We start from the raw sequence: 11,553 nt of genomic DNA, 5'->3' as shown, positions 1-11,553 counted from the left end.
AGAGAGGGGGAAGCAGAGGAGGTGGGGGAAGACGATACGCAGGGGGAAGGGGAGGAGGAGAAGGACAGAGAGGAGGGAAAGGATGGGCTGGATCCTTTCTCTTACTGCAGGATGCATGACCCATTGGATCCAGGAACCCAGGTGAGTAGTCCCCGCATCTGTGCAGATGTGGTCCAGGGTTGCATCTCCACGCAGGTGGACGAGTGGGTGTGGGGGGCCGTGGGGCAGCTCCAGGAGCGCCTGGCCTCCAGCACTGAAGAGGAGGAACTCTGCAAGTCCGTGATGCTGCTGTCTGTCCTACCAATCACGGTGGAGATCCTCGCCGCCACGGGAGTCAGAAGGACAGTGAAGGTGTACAGAGCACACCCGCAGGTGGGCAGTTTGGCCAAGGAGATGGCGAAGCGCTGGAAGACCTTGGCTCTCCTGGGCGGAAACACATCGCTTGTGCCAGAGCTGCTGGGCCAGGTCCCGGAGTGGGATGGGGCCCCAGTGCCCACTGAGAAAGTTCTGGAACCCGGGAAAAGGAAGCGGAAGCAGAAGAGGTGGAGCTTGGCAGGTGTGGATCTTTCCTCTCAGAGCAGGGCCAAGGAACCCCGCCGCCCAGCAACCCCGGCTGCGGAGGGGGCTTGGGGAGCTGCGCAGAAGCTCCAGGAGCGCCTGGCTCACAGCACGGACGTGGAGGAGATCCGGAAGACCCTGAGGCTTCTCTCCATCCTGCCCTTCATGCCGGGGATCCTGGAGGCCACGGGAGTGAGGAGGATGGTTCAGGGGCTTAGAGAGCACCAGCTGATGGGCAACTTGGCCAAGGAGCTGGACCTGCACTGGGAGACCGTGTCTCTTCTGGGCTGCCATCCTGGGCTGGGGCCAGCGCTCCTGGGGCAGGTCCCAGAGCGGGATGGAGCTCGGGATCCCATGCAGGATGGCCCCACGCAGTCGGAGTGGGCCGAGTGGGAAGAGCTGATGATGGAGGCAGGTGTGGTTCTGGAATCCCCGGAGAGAGTCCCAGCACCTAGGGGGCGAAGCCTCAACTGCGGGCTAGGTGACCCCCAGCTCAAGGAGCCCTGTGACCTCCGGAGTGGGGGCAAGCGGTCTGCCAGGCCTGCTCCTGGCCGCAGGCTGCAGAAGCGACCCTGCCTGGCCCCAGGATCCCCTGAGGACAACTTGGGGCCTGGGCTTCGTTGGGTCCCGACAAGCAGGGAGGTCAAGGGAGACCAGGCAGGCAAGCTGGTTCTTGCTCAAGCTCCCGATCCCACCCGATATGGGGAGCCAACGGTGCCGCCTGAGGGAAAACCTCTGGATTTCCCCAGGGGGCCTGTCCAGTCAGGTGCACTGCCCTGACAGGGGCAGGTTTCCCTTTATCCACTCCCTCTGCATGGGGCCTCTGTGCCCTAGGGAGAGTTGGGAGGGGATGAAAAAGATGAGGAGGAAGAGCAAGGTGAAGAGGAGGTGCAAGGGGAAGGGGCAGCCTTCCCTTTCCATAGAGTGGTCCTGAAGACCCCGGTGTACTTGGGACCCAGGCCCCTCCCGCTGCCTCCCTCCAGTGCCTGGGAGGTGTGTGAGCTTCCCCCTCACAGCGCTACTGGCTGTGCCCGGACACCCGGTGTTCTGTTCGAGCTCCTGCCCGAGCCTTGTCCCGCAGCTCAGCACCCCAGTCCCGGGAACGGTCACAGCAGGACCGTGGCACCCGGCCGCACAGACAGGCTGTGGCAAGTCCGCTGCAGAAAGGAATTTAAGGAGAACACCCCGGCCCAGGGCGAGTCCTGGCGCGAGCTTTTCGTGCGGCTGCGCCAAGAGCGGGAGCAGCGTCTGCAGTCAGTGAGCGCTAGGATCCGGGCTGCCCAGGCCCAGGAGAGTGGAGGCCGCCGGGCACAGATGCTCCTGCACCCGCTTCCCCAGAAGCGCCCTCGCTGCGGTGCCAACCCCCGGCCCTGCGGCGCAGGGCCAGCCCCGAATCAAGGAGGCACCCAGCAAGGAAACCTAGCTAGAGGAGGATTAGAACGGGGTGCCTTGGGGGCCGGGGCTGCGGGTGCGGGTGGAGCTGCTGGAGGTGGGGACGGTAGGTTCCATCCCCAAAGCCAGACAGCAGCCTGCGCCCCTTCCGGCCCCACAATGGCGGCCCTCAGGCCCGTGGTCAGCACGGGAAAGCCCCCTGCTAAGGCCAACACCCTCCGCGATTACCTGAGATGCAAGAGCAGGTTCCCTGGGCGGTGATCCCCTAGGCCTGCAGCACCAGTGGCCTGTCCCAGGGACCCCACCCGCCGGCTTTCCAGGGCCTCTCAGGGACACCGGCTCACAGTGAGTCCCCTCTGACCTCCACTGAGGGAGCCTAAACTCATTGCTGCCCCTCCATCCTGAGCTCCGCCCCTGTGAGACTGGAATATGCTGCCCTAAGGAACAGCATCCCACTTGGATGGCGTTTATAATGCAATCTCCACTGCTAAGTGCACTACTCTCACGAGGCGGGCATTTTTCTCTTCAATCACAATCTACCCAAATTGCACAGATCTCGATGTTGCATAAATTGTGCAGCAGTGCTGCAGACGGGAAACTTTATAGGCGTGTGTGTACATAATTATATATATGCACACATATGTATATGATTGTAAACACACCCACTCATATATATGATTACACCCCCCCATCCCCCCACCCTCCACACACATTTCATGTATTTATCTTGACAACGCGCAGAGCACTGCCATCACCTGAATTGGTGCATTGGAGATCAGTGACTCCTTAAACCATGACCCAAGCCGGTATGTGCCAATTCTTCTCCAGTGAAGGACATGGCAAAGAACCAGCCTGCACCAGAATACAACCTAACTGGGGGGAGGGGGCACGGAAGGGGGAGGAGGAGATCATTGTTGATGGGCCACACCTGTGGGCTCAGCCTAGGAAGGCAGAGACGCCAGGTTCTATGGTTCAAGGCCAATCCGATCTTCCCCTGGATACCCTGGCTCTAGCAGTTCTTCACTGGGGCTGTTTCATATCTAGACCTTCCACCTTGGTTCAGGGAAATACTGCCAAGTATCCTCTCCAAAACAACCCTTTTGAGAGCTCAATTTCCACTCAATTTTAAGCCCCTCATCTACCTATCTCTACTCACTGTTTTGATAACTTTTCTAGGTTTGGTTTCTGAAGACATTTCCACACGTGCTGCTTCTTATTTCCTTCCCTTGGCTTCTCCTATGAATTTAGTGGGTTAAGTAGGCTGATATTTTCACACTGTGCAGGTATTTCTGTTCTTAATATCATCATAGCTTTATTAGTTCTGTGGTAATTCCCAAAAACGTCTTGCCTCAAGTCTGCCAACAGTGTTATATTTTCTTCCTTTGGTGTCATTCTCTTCTGAGCCTTCTTTGTACCTTCTTGTGTTTAGTATTATATCTTTGCATCACCCTGGATCTCAGTTCACCTTCAGAATACAACAAGGCTAGCTTTCTGAGAAGCACTGGGTAAAATTTGGGGTTCTCATGAGTTACAAGGGAATTAAATTTTATAGTATAATTGCTCAGTTGTAGGTGTTTTGACTAACGTATGTACATATGTAACCAACAGAACCTCTGGCCCTGCTTCTATGGCTGTTCTCTTAACACATTTCCTTATAGGGAATTGGACTGAGGACTTCTTTTGCAAGTGAAAAGTTCCCTCGTTTTCATAACATAAGATGGTCTCTGTGGGGCAGTTCAAAACATAAAGGCTACCCACTGGGTGTCGGTCCCAAGCCACAGGGCAATTGAAGTGGTTGCTTGGTGATGGTGAGGGCCTTCCTCTGCTCCTCTGTGGCATCCTACTGGGGCCTCCTCTCCTGACTTCTTCCTTGGCTTTGCACCCAGCAGTCTATGCTGGTTGTCTATAGTTATACAGCTTGCCCCCCCCCCCCCAAACAGTCTGGAACTCACAGAAACCACTCTTATTTACCCGGATCATAAGCCTGCAACCAAGTAGGTCCTGACACGGTGGTACAGATCTGTTTCACTGGATGTAGGCTGGGGCCCCTCATCTGGGGATCTTCAAACATGGCCCTTCAGAAGGCTGACAAACTGTGTTGGACCTGGTTTCTGTCCACATGGGCTATCTCCATGGGACTCCTTGAGCTTCCTATGCACCAGGGAGATGGGAACTGGAAGCTTCCAGACTCCTAAGTCCTGGCATTTGTGGCCCAGTTACTGCCACCATTTTGTATTGGCCAATGAGTTCCAGTGTTTGACCAGGTTCAAGGAGGATGGAAACCATTCACCATGGTGATGTCCACAAGGCTGGGGCAGGCTGTCTTTAATCCTTATCACATCTCAGAGGACATGACCAGAGCCAGATTCTTGTGCTTTTGTGGCAGGTCTTGCTCCCTTCCCCACGTGTGCTGGACCAAGAAATGTCAGAGACAATGGAGAAGTCAGAGAGACAGTAGAGGAACCCTGGATTGCTGAGGCTCAGTGCCAGGTGGAATTAAGCGGAACCTGCCCTGTATGTGGTAGCGGTGTGGGTTGAAATGTGGCATTATGCAGCATTGTGACAATAGCTGACAGATACACCGTAGCTTGGGGATAAGATCGATTAATTTGTAGTGCTACTAAGTAATAATTAGTAAAATATCAGTAAGATATTATAAACTAGTAGTAATTCATATTACCTTGTTATTACCCAATTGAAATATAAGGTCCTAATCTAGGCCTGGTGAGATGGGGAGATCTGGTCTAGGGGAGGGAAGTGTCTGGTGGAAGGGTGGAAAGGGTGGAGGGGAAAGGCCAAGGGAGAAAGCCTGCCAGGAAACAGGCTTAGGGTTGGAAGCTACTTGCATCTGGGTCATTGCAACATGAGTGACACACAGTCAAATCTAGTCTTTGTTCTTGGATGACTAGTTATGAACTGTGTGTAGCCATGCACACAGAAAGGACTCAGGACAAGGTACTGTGACTTTGCTCAATATCTACCATGACACTCAATATCATTTTACAGATTTAGACCATAAGCTTCAGAGACTTCAGGCCTCCTCCTCAGATCAGGGGCATCCAGGAGAACAGATGCAAATAGAAGCCCAGGAGAAACCCTCAGGTCTGGCAAAAAGCCGTGTGCCACACAGTATTACCAGAGAGGCCACAGAGCAAGGCGGCTCAGCCACACTGGCTTGCTATTTGGACCTTCTCCAGTTGGGTCCAGACCTTATCTCTCCACCTGTTTATTGTGCTGAATGGTAGAGATACTGTGCTATCTGGAAGGAAGGCGTTGGGATTGTAGGAACTGCAGTGGATTTGGTGGCCAGTATGTTCATCGCAGCACAACTCGTCATCTCTAACACATGGAACCAACCTAGATGCCACTCAGTAGACGAGTGGATCCGGAAAATGTGGTACATATACACAATGGAATTCCATGCCTCCATCAGAAGGAATGACACTGCACCGTTCATAAGGAAATGGAAGCACTTGGAAAAAATAATTCTAAATTAAGTGACCCAGACCCAAAGAAACATAAACCCTATGGTGTCCCTCACAGGGAATAGCTAGTACAGGAATAGGCCAGTCATGATAGAAGACCAAAATACCCCAATATCTACACCCATAGGACCACATAAGACTATACAAAGTGAAATGAACCCCATGCTATGGAAACAAGAGTTATACCACTGTTGAAATTATTCTCAACATGCCATGTGAACTCACAGTACGCTTTTTTCCCCCTCTTTTTCCTTGTCTGTTTGTTTGACTGAGTGGCTTGTCTAGTTTTGTTTCTCTTGCAGTCCCTTCCTGAGGCTGTACCCTCGCTACAACTGTACTACATGCGAGTACCCTGGATAATGTCTGATATGCGTATTAGACCAGCGGAAGGGAGAGGGAATACCAAACTTGAAGACAAAGAACAGGACAAACCATTCAAAAAGCAACACTTAGAAACCATGTGGTGTAAACCAACTGCACAACTCTTGGAGGACAGCGATGGGGGGGGGGCAAAATTAGGGAGGAGTTAACAAGTAGAACAAGAAATGTACTCACTGCCTATCTTATGAATCTGTAACCCCTCTGTATCACACATTGACAATAAAGTTTTCAAAAAGAAATGCAGTGGAGGCAAATCCTTTTACATACTGGTCTCCCACCAAACATGTATGTGGGGGGGGGGGGCAGGTATCCTAGCGCACCGAGGTGTTCACCATCACCAGGTACACTGCACAGCTGCGTAGGCTTACAAGACTTCAGCCCTGAACTGAGCCGGCTCTACCAGCCAGTAGGGCTCAAAACCAGACTTTATCCTAAAGCATGGCTGGGAGTTCCCTTGTCTCCATTCCCCGAGGGACAGGGTTTTATAACGATCACCTAGAACAAAGCATCCAGTCCTCACTTCTCTAGTTTTGCCGACACCCACCTCACCACCCAGCGGCTCCTATCCTGACCCAGGATTTCCCTCTGTAGCCTGACCAGGCCTCATGTCTGCCAGTGGTGTCACCAGGCAGCAAGGGTCCGCAGGGCTCCCGTCCCCTTCGTCCTTGCCATGAGTAAAGGGGTTATGGAGAAGCTGATTATGGACACAGAGAAATCTGGTTATACCTTGAGTGTATGCAGGGGAAGGACTGAGCATCCTAGAGGAATGACTTTCGACCCTTGCACTTTCCTGGTTCATCTCTTTGCCAGGGACTCTGTTGGAGACCCAGGTACCACTGGAAGCACAGGACCAGGGTGACCATGTGGCTTCCTGCTGGCCCATCTGGGATGCTCTCTGGTGGGGAACTCACTGTGGCGTGCTGCCACCTGGTGGTGGCTTCATGTTGCAGCTGTGGATGGTGACCCTGTAGCAAGTCTGGGTCTTGTCTGTGGGACACGGGGTTGAGAGTGAGATGTTCACAGCAGAGCAAAGCTCGGCCCAGGAGTGGAGACAGGAGCTTATAAAGTGCTAGAAGAAAGGGAATTCCAGACACCAAGAGACCACGTGGAGTGCTGGTGGCTTCCTGGGTACCTGAGCCCCTACAGAGCCATGGCCTAGGCAAACTCCTAGCATCCTCAGGACATGTGTTCATGTGGATTTTTTATCATCCTGAGTCTTCCCCTAAGAAGGTGAGTCTCCCACAGGCCTCAGCCAGCACATCAGACCTCTGGATAGCCCGTCTCCGTGATATATGGGGTTCTGTACCCTTTGCTGCAGGGAGACCTGTTAAGTGGGTTCTAAGGGTACATGGCCGGCTGTGCACAGGAACTCAACAAGAAGCCTAAACCCCTCCTCTGCTCACCACCATTCCCTCGCCATTAGAATTCAAGCTCCTGCCCAAGGTGGTGCTGTGCAAACTATAAAGCACCACACACACCATGAACTTCTTGCATCAACTTTATCTTGCACCTCTGTTTTGTTTTCTGCCAATATTGGTATTAGACCTCAGGACCTGGGTTCCATCACTTAGCATTTTTGCTCAAGGTTGGTACTTTGATTTTAGCAGATGCAGGGGGTTGGGATTTTAAACTATTCCCCCCCCCCCAATTTGAGAACCTTAGTTTGTTTGTTTGTTTGTTTGTTTGCTTTTTTTGGCCAGTCCTAGGCCTTGGACTCAGGGCCTGAGCACTGTCCCTGGCTTCTTCCTGCTCAAGGCTAGCACTCTGCCACTTGAGCCACAGTGCCGCTTCTGGCCGTTTTCTGTATATGTGGTGCTGGGGAATCGAACCTAGGGCCTCGTGTATCCGAGGCAGGCACTCTTGCCACTAGGCTATATCCCCATAGAACCTTAGTTTTTTTGACTATCCACTATTACAGATGACTGGCAAGTTCCTGCCCAATTACTTAGTAGACAGACATGGCCATGAGAAAACCATGCTTTCAGACTATTCCCAAAGATCTCTTATTTCGACTTAAATTTGAAGGGCCAAATACAAGTGACTCTAGGACCTGACACCACCTCTGCCATCCAAGCAGTGGCTTTCTGCCTCAGGATGCTCCATCACTTTTATCCCAGGAGTGACTTTTCCATGCTGGGAAAAATGCACCTTTTTCTTTTCCCTTGGTTGGTCGTTGGACTCAACCTCAAGGTCTGACTGCTGTCCCTCAGCTAGCCAGCTCAAGGCTAGCACTCTGCCACTTTAAGCCTCAAAGCAACTCTGCTTCCCAGCATCTGCTGGCTTATTAGAGATGAAAACTCTCACAGGGACCTTTCTGTGCCTGGGCTGGCTTTGAACCACAGATTTCAGATCATGAGTCTGCACATGAGGCCACATTACTCCAATTAAAAGCAACAAGGTGGTCAATGCAGAAGTCATTTTTAAGCATGCTCTTATCTGTAACTTACTTAAGGTCAAAGTTACATCTGACAAACTTGTAAGTAACATCTTTCCTTCTCTTTGGGCCTGCTTGAAACTGTTGCAAAAACCTATGGGCAACCTGGAATAGCAATGACTGTTTACAATCATTTTGGCAGTCCTGATTTTTCCTTTTTCCAATTTGAACAACTTTACCTTCAAATCCATTCTTGATTTTTAAAGCCTTTTAACTAACTTCTGCTTTAAGACTTACACTTTAACTTTTAATTACGTTTGAAGAACTCTGAAACCTAGAGGAACTAGGCAACAGCCCATTGCCTCTGGGTGGCTCATTCCATTTTGTAATTATGTTCATCTTTCACTTTCTTTAATAATTTCTGCCTATACTTTTTGCTTCCCTGCCAGTTTTGAATTTTTTTTTAGTAAATGTCTGAACTCAGGTGGTTAGAATTACACTTGAGTTTCCTGACAACTCTAAACTTTGCAAACTTATCATTCATTTTATCCATGACTAGAAAGTTTTCAAGCATGTTCAGGATTCACCCACAAATGTGAGTGTCTGTGTTATTATGTGAGTTTGAAAGGTGTGACAGAAAACTGATTGATAGCAATAGGCCTAGAATCCTTGTCTTTCTTAGTGCACTAGAAAATAGGACTAGGGGTATGGAGCTTTTGCAAGTTAATGCTATTAATATTTTTTAGAAGGGCAGATTATACAAATAATGTGTGTTGAAATGGACTCCAGAAGATGAAAACAAGTTTTTTATTTCTTTGCTGTTTTTCTTTTCTTTTTGGTCTGTTATTTCAATGTCTTTGGGAGTTGAAGGTGGAGATAGCACAGAAATGGAGGGACAAAGGGTAAACAAATGTACTCCATTGACACTAACTTGGAAATGAGTTTTACAACTTTTGGGAAGGAATGGGAGGAAAATGGGAGAGAACAAGGGAAAGGGTGACATTGCCCAAAAAGAAATGCACTCTTTATTACTGACTTATGCAACTGTAAACCCTCAGTGTGTGTTTTATAATAACAATAAAAAATTTAAAAAAGAAACCAAGCCAGAAAAAGTATAAAATGAGACATTTGAAGTGTTGTATGGGAATAATTTTATAAACCTAGAATTCCATACCCAGTAAAATAATCCAACAAACTTCTTAAGAAGAGCCAGGTACTAGTGGCTTATGGGTGTAATCCTAGGTATTCAGGAAACCAAGATTCAGAGGATTATGGTTCAAAAGATAACATCTCCAAAAAACCATTAAAAGTCATATTGGAGGCATGGCTCAAGTGGCAGAACAACAGCCAAGTAAGCTCAAGGCTCTGAGTTCATATCCTTCTGGGGAAAAAAAGAATAAATATGTGAAATAAATATAGACTTTCTGAAACTGAAGACATTCATTACCAGCAGTCCAACCTAGAAAGACAAAGTTCTAGAAAGAGGAAGTTCTTCAAAAATAAGGAAAAGAAGCTGGGCACTGGTAGCTCATGCCTGTAATCGTAGCTACTCAGGCAGCTGAGATCTGAGGACTGTGGTTCAAAGTCAGCTCGAGCAAGAAAGCCCATGATACCCTTATCTCCAGAAAACCAGAAGTGGTGCTGTTGTTCAAAGTGGTAGAGCACTAGCCTTGAGAAAAAGAGCTCAGGGACAGCACCTAGGCCCCAAGGTCAAGCCCCATTACCCACAAGAAAAAAATAAGGAAAAGATAAAAGTCACAATTCCGATTTGTGGGAAGACAAGAAGAACATCAGAAATGGAATGAAGAAAATAAATGAGGGAAGCAGGGCAAGAGGTTATGAGAGTATAACAGAGGAGTGAATTTGTTCAAAATACACTGAATGCACCTATGGAATTATCTCAGTAAAATTTCTTTTCTCTTTTTTCTTTTTTGGTACTGGGGAATCGATCCCAGGATATTGCACTTGCTAGGCAAGCACTTTGCCACTGAGCTACATCGCAACCCTCAGTGAAATTTCTTGTACTATTGATTATACTAACAAAACATTTTAAAAAGAAAAGCAAGAAAGAAGCTGAAATAAAAAAGAAAGGCAGATTATAGAAGAGGAATAGGTCAATATTTACCCATGATGATCAAAAAGTAGAAAGAAGTATGTGTATCTTCTGAAAAAGAGGGGTGTGTTTCCTAGCATGCTGTGCAAAAATGCCTAGATGTCTCATTTATTCTTGCTTCTTTTAAATTTTTTCTCTCTTAAATATAAGATAAATAATCCAAGCACTAGTGGATCAGGCATGTAATACTAGATTCTTAGAAGGTTGAGATTGAGAGGATCAGTTTAATGTCAGCCCAGGAAGAAACATTAATGAGACTTTATCTCCAAAATAACTAGCCAAAAGGTGATCTGGAGGCATGGCTCAAATAGTAGAGCACCAGCCAGGTAAGTCAAGTGAGAAATGGTGTCTGAATCCAAGTATTACAAAAAAAAAATAACAAAGAGATCAGAAGTGAGTACTTCTTACAAGGGAAAGTGACTAGCTAATAATATTAAAATTATTTGAAGTTCTTAGATTTCTTTATTGCAAAGAAAAAGAAAAGCTTTTATTAGCATCAAAAGTACTATCCTTTTTCTACAAAATAATTTTCCTGGGTAACTTCTAAGTAAATTTTTGTGACTTAAATCAGTTTACCCTCATTTAAAAAATAAAATAAGCTTGTATATAGCTATTTTAAAGTCCTTGTTGAGGCTTCAGGCTGCTAAAAATCTCTTCTGTATGCTTTCTCATTATCTGTAGTACTAAAAGACTTCAGAGGGGCTGGGGATATAGCCTAGTGGCAAGAGTGCCTGCCTCGGATACACGAGGCCCTAGGTTCCATTCCCCAGCACCACATATACAGAAAACGGCCAGAAGCGGCGCTGTGGCTCAAGTGGCAGAGTGCTAGCCTTGAGCGGGAAGAAGCCAGGGACAGTGCTCAGGCCCTGAGTCCAAGCCCCAGGACTGGCCAAAAAAAAAAAAAAAAATAAAGAAAGAAATAAAAGACTTCAGAGGGTAGGAAATGCTTTCACAAGAAGTTTTCCTTTTTGGCTCTGCAGCAACCAAAGGAAGAAAGCAAAGCCTAAGATATCAGGGGTTTTGAATTTGTAGCTCAGGGATCCTGGTCAGAGCTAAAAGTCTGGTTTCCCTCATTGAGCTAGTCTATTGCATCCTACTTCTCACCTCCCCACCTGCCTGTAGTTGGGTCTGCTTTGTCTAGTTGCTTTTTCCTACTGCAAGTCCTCTAAGCCACAGAGAAGTCCTCTCATTCTAACTTCATCATTTTAAGGTTCCACATGATTACTTTGAATGTTCTTTACAAAAAACTA

The sequence above is a fragment of the Perognathus longimembris genome, chromosome 18 (genome assembly GCF_023159225.1).
Source record: "Perognathus longimembris pacificus isolate PPM17 chromosome 18, ASM2315922v1, whole genome shotgun sequence".
NCBI lineage: Eukaryota > Metazoa > Chordata > Mammalia > Rodentia > Heteromyidae > Perognathus > Perognathus longimembris.
This window is presented reverse-complemented; position numbering follows the sequence as displayed.